This window comes from Jaculus jaculus, chromosome 7, assembly GCF_020740685.1.
Source record: "Jaculus jaculus isolate mJacJac1 chromosome 7, mJacJac1.mat.Y.cur, whole genome shotgun sequence".
NCBI classification, from domain to species: domain Eukaryota; kingdom Metazoa; phylum Chordata; class Mammalia; order Rodentia; family Dipodidae; genus Jaculus; species Jaculus jaculus.
The window spans coordinates 51,339,708-51,353,857 of record NC_059108.1 but is presented as its reverse complement, the minus strand read 5'-3'; the positions used below and the strand labels follow the sequence as shown (position 1 = coordinate 51,353,857).

Genomic DNA, 14,150 nt, shown 5'->3' with positions numbered 1-14,150 from the left:
GGTCAGAGAATTTAATACAATAAAATAAGCACAATAATAACATCATACACATAGAATTTACCTTCACTGAAAAACACCTGATCTGACAAAATATAGTATTCTCTATGAACAGCCATTCCGATTCCAGTTAAGAACATCCTAGAGGTCTGGGTCTATGTCTTATAAAATATCATCATATACTTGAAATAAGTGGCCAATACATGATGTTTCTTTCAGGGCTAGAATGCAGAGATCTAGAAATCCATTCCATCTGGTCATCTCCTAGCAGCAATTTGGATTTTTATCTCCCACAACTTTTTTTTAACTTGTTTTTTTTTTAATTTTTTTTTCTTTTCACAATGTTTATTAACATTTTCCAGGATTATAAAAAATATCCCATGGACTCTTTCCTTTCGCTGCTGCGGCGGCAGCCATGAGTATGCTCAGGCTTCAGAAGAGGCTTGCCTCTAGTGTCCTCGGCTGTGGCAAAAAGAAGGTCTGGTTGGACCCCAAGGAGACCAATGAAATCGCCAATGCCAACTCCCATCAGCAGATCCGGAAGCTGATCAAAGATGGGCTGATCATCCGCAAGCCTGTAACTGTTCGTTCCTGGGCTCGATGCGGGGAAAAACACCTTGGCACACTGGAAGGGCAGGCACATGGGCATAGGTAAGCGGAAGGGTACTGCCAATGCTGGATGCCCGAGAAGGTGACCTGAATGAGGAGGATGTGGATCCTGAGCAGGGTGCTCAGGAGATACCAGGAATCTAAGAAGATTGACCGTCACATGTACCACAGCCTGTACCTGAAGGTGAAGGGCAATGTGTTCAAAAACAAGCGCATTCTCATGGAGCACATTCACAAGCTGAAGGCAGATAAGGCCCGCAAGAAGCTCCTGGCTGACCAAGCTGAGGCCCTCAGGTCTAAGACCAAGGAAGCCCTCAAGCGCCAAATTCCATTGTGGTCAGATAGAATGCAAGGAATTATTTCAATTTTCCTGAATTTGTTAAGATTTGCTTTGTGTCCTAATAGATGGTCTATTTTAGAGGATGTTTCATGTGCTGCTGAAAAGAATGTATATTCTGCAGCCTTTGGATGAAATGTCTTGTATATATCTGTTAGGTCCATTCCTTCTATGACCTCATTTAGTCCAGATGCTTCTCTGTTTATTTTTTCCCTGGATGACCTGTCAATTGATGACAGTGGGGTGTTAAAGTCACCCACCACCACTGTGTTTGGTGTTATCTGTGACCTTAGTTCTGATAGTGTTTGTTTGATGAATTTGGGAGCCCCTATGTTAGGTGCATATATGTTTAGTATTGTAATGTCCTCCTGTTGGAGTGTGCCCTTAATCAATATAACGTGACCTTCCTTATTTTTCTTGATTAACGTTGGACTGAAGTCTACCTTGTCATATATTAGGATAGCAACCCCTGCTTGTTTTCTAGGCCCATTTGCTTGAAACATCCTTTCATCCTAAGATAATGTCTATCCTTTGTACAAAGGTGAGTTTCTTGGAGACAACAAATTGTAGGATCCTGCTTCTTAACCCAATCTGAAAACTTATGTCTTTTTGTTCCACAACTTTTTGATCTGCAGATTAAAGGTCTTAGTTCTCATGAAAGGAATGATTCTACAATCAGACTAACAAATATGCCTGTGAACCAAAATGTGAGACTGCCACCTATCAATATGGTCATATTTTAAGATCCTGATGTCTCTGAGACAACAGGGCAAAAAAAGTGGGAATTAATCAAAAGACTGCAGTGATTTGACCTGGTTAAAAGGAGAACTTGTCCACTGCTGTACAAGGCAATGAGTAGAAAACCAAAGAACACATTGAGTTGTACCTCAGAATATTCATCACTAAGGGTAAAAGAAATTAAACAAGACTGTGGATTATAAATCTCTATAAGTGGAAATGTTGACCTCTGACCAGGTAAAGAACTAAGAAGAAATGATGGGTAGAAGACAAGAAATATGTAATTAGTAGTGGGAAAGTTACAAAAATCAAATATAGCCTTATGGTCTGTTCTAGGAAGAGATTTTCTTATTATATTTACTTCTATTTATCTTTTTACAATTGAATTTTTTTTCTTTTTGGTAAGGACTTATTACAGGGATAATAGTATCAATTCAATATTTAAGTTACTGAAATAGAAAATTAAGTACCTGAACATAAAAAGTTTTTTGAAATTTTTAGTTTGCTTGGAGGTAGTGAAAAGAGATACAAAAGTATAGAGGGGCTTCCTAAGGATATTTGCATCTTACTAGACAGAACCATAAAGTCATCTTTGTATTGAAATACATGGAGAAGTAGAAGTACATTATTGGGCTATTTTTTGTTTGGCTTGCTTTTCTTGGATAGTGGGAAATTGAACCCAAGACCTTCATGCTTTACAAGCAAGCACCTCAAAATGTCTCCAGCATAAGCTATTTTCTTTCAAATAAATTTTTGTCCTTCTCAAGCTTGTTTTGTTAAACTTGGACCTGGGAGTCTTTCAAATTACTCTGTTATTTAGAATCCTGTTAAATTCTAACATAAAATAATCATAGCTGCTTTGATTTCAAGTGTCCAAAACTGTTTGAGGAAATGGAAGGTCAAATTTCTTGTCTTACAAAAAGAAATTACCAAGAGTAAACTAGACATAACTGTATCCAAGGCCTTAATTATCTCATTATGTCTGCTGCTTTTCTCTATATTGGTTTTTCTCTAACATGTTCTTTCCATAACAGAGTACCTAGTTGAAAGTTTGTTCCTTAATATGAGAGGTAAGGAAAACTTTATTTTATTTTACTTTATTTTATTTTATTTTATTTTATTTATTTATTTGAGAGCTACAGACAGAGAGAGAGAGAGAGAGGGAGAGAGAGAGAAAGAAAAAAAATAGGTGCATCAGGGCCTCCAGCCACTGCAAATGAATTCCAGATGCATGTGCCCCCTTGTGCATCTGGCTAATATGGGTCCTGGGGAATCGAACCTCAAACCGGGGTCCTTAGGCTTCACAGGCAAGCACTTAGCTGCTAAGCCATCTCTCCAGCCCAGAAAGCTTTAATTTTTCCCTTTCACCTTGTTAATCTAGCAAAAATTATTCTCTTGATGATTTGTTTAGGTCAAATGTCCTTTCTGGATTAATCAGTACAGGGTTGAGCAATTTCACTGGCAAATCATGGGTCATTCTCCCTAAACTAGTATCTGCTCCATAGAAATTGGTACAAGATGAGATAGAGCAAATTTTCAGTACAGCCCCTCATCCCACTGAATCTTTTCCAGTGCTGCACAGTTATTGATAACAAATTCAATGGCACTATTTTTGCAGTAGATATGTTATATCCAAGTAGCTCACTGAGGTAAAGCTGGTCTTAAAAGCGAGGACAAGGAAGGTGACTCATGACCATGTGATTATATTTTAAGAAAGCTGCAAATTCCTCCTGCCTAAAATATCTTTTCCATCTGCCAACTCTACAGCCTTACACTCCACTTACACCACAGAAACTTATTGTTTGGGGCCCACTGTGGACCCTCCATCCTTCTTTGAGAAAATAGGCAACTGTCTCTTTGCACTTATCAGCTTTTATCACCTTTGTATCAGTTACCTTATCAAATTGATGATGGCAGAAAAGGCAAGAGTGAGTAGTCCCTCAAAGGAATAAGTTTAAATAATTCAAAATGTTACAAAGGGAAAACTTAGAGCCAGTGTGTTCAAGATAAGAAAGAAGAATTGGGAAAAGGTAGTAGGTGATAGATCATTACCAACCAACCTGTGTTCTGTACAATTTCTCTTGATGACAACACCATCCACAAATAACCTCATCCTATCTGAGAAAGGACAGCCTATGAGAAGACATTTAAGACTCTAGCTCTTTATTGCAACAAGTTACATATTGGAGACATGGCTGTGCAATGACATCTGTCCTGATCTGTGGGACAAGAAGACATGGATTAAAGGGGGTCACCAGGAAGAATATGGGTCTCTAAGAACTCACTGAAGAAATTTCCATCTTCTAATGTTTAACAGGTAAGCCAAGAAGCCTACAGAACTTTGATGTTTTCTGATGACATGAAAGTCCAAAGTCTGAATGGCTCTCTCCTCCTTTATTAGTGTAGTAAGGTAAATAAAACAATACTCCAACTGTAGCTTTCCATATAATCTGGGTCAAGTTACTGGTCTTTCTTTACTGTCCCACTTTTGGGCTCTTTATTACAAACATTCCTATCTCATTAGGCCCTATTTTTCCTAAATCGGAGTAACAAAAATGTATACCAATAAAAATCCAAAAGTTTAGTAAGTTAATGAGAGAAAAAAAAGAAAAATGAGAGAAAGTGAGGGAGAAAACATGCCCAGTCCCAAAGTGATAACTGTGGTTCTCTGTGGGAAGAGAAATGTGATGCAGGCAAAAAGTTTCACAAAGAAAATTTTTTTTATGCTTGGCATTGCACACCTTTAATTCCAGCATTTGGAGGATTAGATAGTAGGATCTCTGCAGTGAGTTCAAGGCCACAATGGCCAGCCTGGGCTACAGAGTGAATTCCAGTTCAGCCTAAATTACCGTGAGACTCTGACTCAAAAACAAAAAAAGCAAAACAAAGAAACTCTTTATTCCATGTATTTTATTACTGTTTGACTTTGCTTACTGTGCCATCTATTCATTAGTTCTTTTAATAATTTAGCCCCTAGTAAAACGTGAGCTTGATTCAGCTAACATTTGTTCTCACCCTTGGGATTAAGCCTGAGGACGGGGGAAATGACCTTGTCTGGTGCCTGGCTAAGTGCTAACCACACAGAGAAAAACTGTACCCTAAAATGTCTGCACTGCCGGAATTAAGCATAGGAATAATGTCCACATCATATAGAACTTGCTGAATGAAAATGCAAAGCATTCTAATTCTTTAAGTCCTTTCTCTTTCCACCTCCCCAAGAATGAGCTACTGCTATTTTTGAAAGCGTCATGAAGATACAGGTGGGTTATGTGGCTGCCCTGAATGGGTCGCCTTTGGTAAAAACGGTTTTTTGAGAGGTTTGAGTTAAAGCTCTTATGTAAATAGAGATAGCTTACATAATGCTCTTTAAACTAGAACTTTGAAGGCAATCTGAATAGGCATATGAAATCTGTCTGCACTGCAAATGGCATGTGAAAATTTACAGAAAACCATCTCAGACACGGTTTAAGACAACAGAAAGAATAAACACCGTGCACTCCTCTGATTTTTTTTAAATCTAAATTTTCTACCACTAGCGGAGAGCACCTAAGGGGAGTGCCTGCGCATCCATCCCAGTCAGCCCTAGCACAGGTCTTGAGTGGGTCACCGTGGGTGTCCACGTGAGTTCCACAGAGTGGCGCAGTAGATGCTAAACTAGTATTGATTTTGCAATTTCTGGCAGGAGTGGCCAATTGGAGCCTCTGCTTGTGCTGGGGTGACGCGGGGTGGGGATGGAGCGTCTGCTGAGCACCCGCCCCCCCCCACTCCCCCCACCCCACCCCCACCCCCGAGGCCAGGGATGCGTGGAGACGCGAACCCAGAGCAAGGCTGAGACCCTCTGCGTGGGAGACAGGTCTCTAACCCAGTCCTCAGCCCCCCCACCACCACCACCTCAGTCTGCCCTGGAGCCGGACCCTCCCAGTCTCCGCCCTGCGACCCTGGAGCCGCGGTTGCCCCGCTCCGCACCGTCCCCTCCCGGCCCACACGGGAACCCGCCAGCTACTTTAGGGAGTCTGGGACGAGTTCCAGCGGGGCTGGCTTCCACAGAGACACGGTCACATTCGTGGCTGCGCGTGGTGGCTGCGCAGGGCTCAGGCACCGGCGGGGACCGGCCCTGGGGCGTCCTGAGCGGATAGCACCACGCGTCCTATCCCCACCCGTAGGACCCTCCGCCCGACCGCTCCCCCAACTTCCCGGACTCCCCTTCCGGGTAGCGGGGACGACCGAGGAGACTGGCACACGCCGGCCCCTCTTTTCCCCCGTCGCCTGAACGTGGACGCCCCGACAAGTGAAAACTCTATTCCGAGTGACTCGGAGTTGCACCTGCAGGTTTTAACCTGGACCCTGCGTCCACCCAGCCGTTGGGCCGCGGTCCGTCAGATCGACTGCTGCACTCTTTACTGTTCCGGGAGGTGAGGAAGGTCTGTGAGCCCAGGACCACACTGTATACCCGGGGGAGAACTCCGAACCCTAAAGGAATTCACGTCCTTGTACAGTGTTTCCAAGCCAAATTCGCATGCCAGCTTCCTCCCAAGCTCCCAGATCTTCACGGCCCACTGGGACTTAGGGACCCAGAGATGGGCGCGCGCTGCCACCTGCCACCTGCCACCTGCTTCAGAGGAGGGGGAAGTGCTCCCTCTAATCCTGTCTTTTCACTGGGGACTCCACGTCAACAATTGGTTTTCAAATGCGGTGACACCCCCTTCCAATCTGACCACTCTTCTTCCCACAGCTTTCTGCCGCGTGTTCTCCCCGCCCCACATCAAGTCAAGCCGAGCTCGCCTCGCCTGCGTGGGTCCTGTGAGCAGGTTATGTGGCTTTTCCAACTGCACGGCTGGGGAAGTGACCAACAACCCTTACTAACCTCATCCGGAGGAAATGAGTCTGTTGTCTGGGCTTTTGTTTGTCCTTCTCCTATCCCTCCCCCCATACACCCGCCCGGTAAGACCAGTTTTTGTTTTGTTTTTCCTGTTCAAAGCACAACATTTGGGGTCGAGTTGTAACCTTATGACCTTACATCTTAAGCACCGATGTCCCTACTATAAGAAAGGTGCATTGGTTTGGCCTTCAAGACTTTTGCCATTTAGTTTTGATGCCCCCAGGCACTAGCTGGTGGCTCAGTCTTGTTTGTAGCAGTTGTATAAAGGTTCTCGTCGTGCTTCATGTTCACCTGGGGACCAAACTCCTGCTGTCCAATTTACTATAATCCAATGCAAGGTCAAGAATTAGAAAGTGAGTTAACGCACTGCAAAATAAACTCCAGTCTTGTCCAGCTGCAGCCAGGGAAAGCAGAAAGGTAAAGCAGTAGGAGAAGCCCCCAAACTACTGCCTAGGAAACTTGCCATGAAACCCCGGGACCTGGGAATGAAAATAGAAATTGTTTGATGTATGAGGAGACGTTATCTAATTAGGGCGTAAGAAATTTAATCTTTCCAGCATGCAGGTCATATAATTAATGTTAATTTAACGCTCAAATTCTCAGTCATTAATTTTTATTCTCTTAAATGCAGTTTGGCAGGGGCCCCTGAACCACGGCAATGGATTTTACTGGATGTAAGAGCACTCTTGGTCTTAGGAGTGACTCACTGCAAACCTTCCAATCCCAATAACAAGATCACATCATGTATGCATTATTAAGCTACATAATTGAACAGTCCATAGTTTGCATATCAGACTATTAAAATAATGTGTTTTGTTTTTCTCTGAACACGTATTGTTCAAGCCTCTGCGAATACGTGGTGATTCTGATAATTATCACCAAATTACTGCAAATGTTCTCTTCATTAACATGATTTCTTTCAAGCATTTTTAAAAACGCGAATATCATTATGAATTAAAGGACTTCTTTGCAAAGTTCTGTGAACTTATTTTTTAAGAGACTTGTTACTGGAAAAACAAAGACATATCTTAAATGGTGGAAGTAGGGAAATGTCTGAGACTTCAAATCCATTAATCAGGTAAAATAAAGGTTTTTCTGTCTAGTTTTTCATGAAGCTGCTAGACAGAAACAGAAAGAAAAGGAGATGAGAGGGATCGAGAGGGAAGAGATAGAAAGATGTCTAGATTTAAAGGTCACTATAAAGAAAGAAATTTTTTTTTCAGTTCCTACTGTCACAATCCCTCTTGTGTACGTCATTTATTCCCCCAAATAAAATCTTAATTACCTTACATGGAACAAACTAGTTCTTTTAAAAATACAAGGCCAAATTTTCGCCGCGGGGAAAGACGACTGGCGGGGGGGGGGGGGGTGATGGCTTATTGCAACTTTTCCTCACAGCTTTCAAAGCGGAATAGAGGACTTCTATAACTATGGCAAAACTGTGAAGGTTTTGCTTTTTGAGCAAACTTTATCTGAGAGTATCTTTAAAACTCTCTTAACAGTGCGTTCTGCCCTAGGTTTTGTCGCTGCTTCTGTGCACATAGTGGAGCGCTGGGCCTGGGAGGCATTCGCTCCTTTCTGCGCTGGCACAGAGGGTGTATTCAACCCCGGGATAGTATTAGGAGTTGGAGAACGTTACAGGATTTTTTTTTCAATAATAATAATAATAGTAGTAGTAGTAGTAGTAGCAGTAGTAATGTGAAAAACAGTGGGCCAGAGGAGAAAAGGAGAAGGGGGAAGAGTGGGAGGGACGGAATTGGGTTTGGCAGGTGCATACCGCCCACACCAGCAAGCCCCTTAGCTGCTCCCTGCTAGCTAGGACGCCCCCCGCCATTGCTCCAGTACGGGTCCTCGGGCCCCTCTCCTGGAGGCTGCAGCCAGCTTTCTGGGCAGGAGTGCCAGGCCCCCGGCGGCACTTTTATTTTGGCTGAGAGGAGGGAGCACTGCTCCCAGGCCCAAGGGAAGCTAACTGAGCCCCTCTGTTTGGATTTCCCTCCTCACTATAGCAACCAGCAGCATCAGGACAAAAATGCGCCCTCCCTGGACAATGGGCCGGCCTCCCGCTTCTCGCCCTCATCTTCCTTCTCCGGATAGCCGCCAGAGCCTGACTGGGAGCTCGATGGCCAGGGACATCTCCCCCCCCCCTTCTTTTGCCTCCCCTAGCGGTCCCTCTAGAGGTCAGCCCCGGGCTCCTGGCCGCCAGTGCCCCTTCCCCCTATCCAGCAGATCCTGCTGACTCCCGGACTTCTGCAGCCCAGTTCTCTGCAGCACTGGTTTGGTGGGTCCACCTCCCTTAGTAGAACGAGGTTTTCTCAGTGTTTTAAAAAAAAAAAAAAAAAATCACGTTAAAAAAAGAATCAGAGTAGACTTTACCTGTACCACAGGGCGGCCGCGCAAGCGCGCTTGTGTACGTACGTGTAAACACACACACACACACATACACATACACATACACATACACAAAGTACCCTACAGCTGGGTCCTAGGCACGATCTTTCGCTTTCTTTCAGTCTCCCAAGGTTAATTAAGTTCCCTTCCAGGAACTGAGCTCTGCGCCTATTCATTATTCTCTCCTTTTGACCTAGGGCATTAATATGATCAGGCCTGTGACTCGGTCACGTCCTGTTTTCCTATTTTGCATTTAATGCTGGAACCCAACTGCCCTAGATTACCATAGAAAATTCCCAGAAAAAGCAAAGAAGCTAGGAGATCTCACAGCTCCCACTGCCTAAGGTGTCTTTTTACCTAGGTCTTTTCCCAGAAATACCAAACAACTTACATTCCCAGGATCCACATTCAGAAATTTATCCCTGAAATTTTTGCTCTTAACTTTATCATATGCAAGGGGACATAGATGACCGAACTGACACTCAGAGACCTAGCATAAGTTCAAGGCCCACAGTTACTGCCAGCTGTGGTTAACTTCTCTCAAGAAAGTATCCCTCCCAGACACCACCCTCCCCTCCATGCATATCTATCTATCTCCCTTTCTCTCTTTCTCTCTCTCTCTCTCTCTCTCTCTCTCTCTCACACACACACACACACACACGCACGCACGCGCACACACACACACACACATACACACACAGAGAGAGAGAGAGAGAGAGAGAGAGAGAATTGCTAAGTGTACTTGAACACTTTAGAAGGCATTTGCATTTGTGTCACCAAAATAAGAGAACAGAATTCTAACTAACTAATAACAGCTTGCTTCTCCCAGAGAAAAAGACCCAGCCCTTGAAAATGGCTTAGGTAATTATCTGGTCACATCCTCCCCAATCCTACTCAGTTTTGTGAGCAGGTGTCTGGAGGTGCCCTCTCCTTTCACTTCTCAGATTGCTCCAGAGGATGAAAAGAGGCAAAGGGCTGCAGCAAGAGCTTCACCTTAGTGCATTTCTAAATGCTCTAGAGCTCAGAAGGTTTCTGTTAAAATCACTTTCATTTATCAAAAAGTTATCATCTCCTAGTCGTGGCCATTCGCCCACCTGCTTTAGGGTAAAGGGGAGGAAAGCACACACCCTTGGGTTTTATTGTTAGGAAGTCATTCTAAAATAAAATTTCAAGAAGGTGAGCTAGAAGCCACAAATAGCTTCTTGTTCTGTTCCTGAGATTTCAGTAGAACAAGCAATAGTAACTCCTTCAAGTACAGTCTTATACATTGCTGAAATGTCTTTTATGCCTTCTCCTTCCTAAGGCCTCCCATTCACCACTCAAAATTTAGCAGGCTTCCTTTGATAAATTGCTCAAAGTAATCCCTGAAACAACTAGACTGCCTAGGTGACTTGGTGTTAAAAGTATTCAAGCCATGCCTATCTATAAAGATCCTTTTTAATGGTGAGATACATGTCTTGAAGAAGGGAAAGGGGCTGATAGCTATGTATTCAAATAATTTTGTTTCAAATACCACTGAACTTAGTACATTACATTTCAGTGGTTTGCATGATAGTGAAGATAAGTGAGTTGCGTGAGGCAAGTACAGTCTTGCCAAATGTGTGAAGTACGCAAGTTTCAACTTTTGGAAAACTTACTCTTCTTCAAAGACCTTTCAGTGACATATGGACAGGAACTTGCAGTGTGTAGCTATAAACATATAATTCTTAATAAAGAACTTTTGAATGGAGGAGACAATATGTGGCTATATAATGATTAATTTCTGTTCTTTTGTCTTTTTAAATAAACGTTTATTGTGCCTTTCCCAAGAACCTACAACTTGGAAATGCACTTCCTCTGCTTCTTATAAGTGAATTCCCCCAAGGCTGCAATTTTTGAAGCTTTAAGGCAGTTTTCATTAAAGCAGCCAGCTGCCTCTTTGTGTGGGTTGGCTGCTTAAAGCTGCAGTGCCTGCCGAAGTAGGAGCCTCAGTTTTGACACTCTGTAGACCCTCTGCATAGAAGTTCCATGGGGGGGGGGGGGCTCCACCAAATCAAACAGCCAATCTTGCGGTAACTGGAGAGCAGAAAGCAAAGGGTGATGCATGGCTGGGACAACGGTGCAGTGCAGTGCAGACAGAGAAGGAGGGGGAAAAGAGAGATCCCAACCCAAGGTGTATGCACTGTTTTTAATGGTCACCTTGACCTAACTTTACACCCAACCCTACTCCTCCAGTGGCCACCTCCTAAGGAAATCTTTTCTGTCTTCTGATTTGTATTATCCTGAGACTGCACAATTAAGAAAAGGGGAAATTTGTCAAATGAATGCTACCTCTTCTGTTTTAATCACTGTGTTTCCAGTTCGACATTTGAAAGTGGTTAGCTGCGTTCTCTGGCATACAAAACTGACATTTTTAATAAGATGTATGTTTACTAACTAACAAATTAGAGTTTAAGTTACCAGAACACTGGGGTCCAAGTTCCGGTTTCTGCTGAAAGCCCAGCCAGAATAACTATTTCAAGGAAGAGAAAGTGTGAGGGATAATGAATACGAGGGCTTTCAGTTGTCTGGATAGCCGGGCTGCCTCCCTCTGCTCCTCCACCCCGACCTGAGTTCTTGAGCTAGTCCTCAACCAGAACAGTGCAGCCATTCTGGCTGAATACAGCCTCCCTGCAGACCTGGGCTGACGCCAACGCCAAGATCCGTGGCCCAAGATCAGTGGCCGGCGGCCTATCCTTACAGAAAGGACCCCGGAGATTGGGCAGCCCCTGCTCCAGGCGGCGGCCCTCAACAACAGCCTGCTCAGCCATTGTCCTAGAGAGTGATTCCCACGAGCAGTGCTGGAGTGAGGGAAGATATATCAAGATACCTTGTCAGTTCAAAGCATTTTAGGGTTGTTTGAAATCCTCTCCATGTCAGTGTAAGCAGCCTCTGTATTTGAACAGCTGCTTTGAACAGTGAGCAGAAATGATGAGCATCAAAACCTGGAGGCGTCCGCCCCATACACCTTCAGCGGGATTTCAGGCGGGAGGAGACCGGTGGGCAGACGGACAAGCAAGCCGACTGAACCTTGACCAAGTCAGTGGGAGGAAGAGCGAGAGGGGACTGGGGGACTGAGGACAGGCTCTAGCTAAACCTTTTCAGAGCCAAAGGTGCCTGGAGTCCCCGAAAGGTGCCGCCCAGGAGGCCTGCAGGACCGCCCTGGCAGCTCGGAACGGGCGTTCGCGCCAACCGGGCCCCTACCACAGGCGGCGCGGGCTCGGGGTGGAGGTGGGGGGGTTCTGGGCGGTGCTGCGCCCTGCCTAGTCTGCCCACTGATTGGCCTGCTTGGGGTGGGGGTGGATGGCCTAGGCCCCCGGGAGGGGCCTCGCTGGGTGCACTTCAGGAGATCTATTGGATACACAAAGCACAATTTAACAATTCCGGCTTGCACAGTTGAAGACGTTTTGGTACTTTCTCCCGCCGCCAGGGGAATGAGGCGGGGCTTGAGGGGTGGAGTGGAGACCCAGGACGTCAAAGTGGGAGGGGGAGGATCGCCTTGCATTAATGACCAGTGAATTCTCATCACAATCAGGAAGTTTTGATGTTCACGTGCAGCCAATTCTTGCTACCCCCTCCCACCGCCACCACCTACACACGCCTCGCGCCCAGTGCGGGGGGTACCCGGAAGATGAGAAAGCGGGCGGCAGGAGGAGCTTTTAAATAGACACAAGCAGCCATATTTCTCTGGGAAATAAGTCTGCAAACTTCATTCTCCCCTTGAATGTATCATCCTATTAGTTGCAAAAGGCTTTGGCCTTTCCAAATAAATAAATAAAAAATAAATCCGGAGAAAGGCAAACACCTGTCTTTGAGGTGATGGACAGATTTGCTCTTCGGAGTCCGTCAGTCCACAAAGTGCTGAATTCTTCCGGGGGAAGACCTTAAGCTCCCCAGAGGCGGGAAGAGAAAGAGAGAAAGTCAGCATTGGCTGGGAGGGGAAACCGCGAGAGGCCAGTGCGCTTCCCTAGCTTGGCCTGCTGCTCTGGGGATGCGGGGCGGAGGCTGGGAGGAGGTGGTCTCAGCCTCTGCCTGTCCGCTGCGGCGGCGATCCAAAAGACACCCGCACCAGCCGCGGAGTCTGCGCGCTCCAAGGCTTGTTGTAGTTTGGTTTTGTTTCGTTTCCTGGCCGTACAAACTTACTAAATTCCTAGCAGTTCTCTCTTCCCATGAGCTCCGGCCGGTGGCTGAACACTTGCGCTGGGACTGCTCACTAAGCGGTGTGTGTGTGTGTCCCAGCCTCGCCACGCGGGTGCGCGTGGGTGTTCAAGTCCGTCCTGCTGGCTGCCTGTGGGCTCGCCTCTCCTCTAGCCACTTCTGTCTCCCCCACACTTACTCATAAACACAGGACACGTGGAGATTCTCATCCAAAGCTCCTGGCCCCGATGGGTTCTCCCCGTTGTGATTTATAAACAGCTCCGCCACTCCCCAAAGAGCACTGCTCCTCGTTAGGCATGATGGATTTGCTGGCCCGCTCCACTCTGCTGTCTAGATTAAGATGGTCGGAGACCCCAAAATGCTCCCTGTGCGCCTTCATTTGGCTTCCCTTACAAGTCATTGACCGCTAAGCCAGTGCTAGGGGTAGAAGGCGCGGGCCAAGGATCAGAGGCGAGGACGCGATTGCCGTTTTCCCAGGGTTTCCTTTCCTGGTCGTAACTTTTGATTCGCTGTGCAGTGTCGGCGCGACGCCCTCCTGGCTCTGCCTGGAGAGCCCACGGCTCCAGCCCGAATCTAAGCTTGGATCTCTGCTACCCAACTCGGAAATTGGCAACAGCCACCTGCCTCGGCAACGTAGGCGCAGCAACCCCAGGTCTTGTTTGGGAGTTCCAGGCTAACGACTGAGCGGGAGGCTTCACCAGCCAGTGTCCGAGATCTCAGTCTAACCCCGCCTTCTGGCTAAGGAGGGTTTTCCAAGCATCAACCCATGTACTGTTCGTCCTTCCTTTGTAAACTGCTAAAGGGAAAGTTAATCCGACCAGCGCTACTGTGCGAGGTGCAAAAAGCGCACGCGGCTCCCCAGCGGCCCTGGGCGACTCAGCCGGGACAGACACCCGCGGCTTCGCACTGGCTACGGTCTGCCCACGCAAGCTCCTACTTTTGGAGGCCAAATACTGAGCACCACATGAGTGCGATTGTGACACTTGAGAGTTTTGTTTTCAGTTCAGACCGCTGCGCTGTTGGAGC

The 14,150-nt window shown here is 46.0% G+C and overlaps 1 pseudogene; it reads left to right on the top strand.

The window, feature by feature from the left end:
* Positions 1-382: 382 nt before the first annotated feature.
* On the top strand, positions 383-7,489 carry LOC101600840 (annotated as a pseudogene).
* Positions 7,490-14,150: the final 6,661 nt, after the last annotated feature.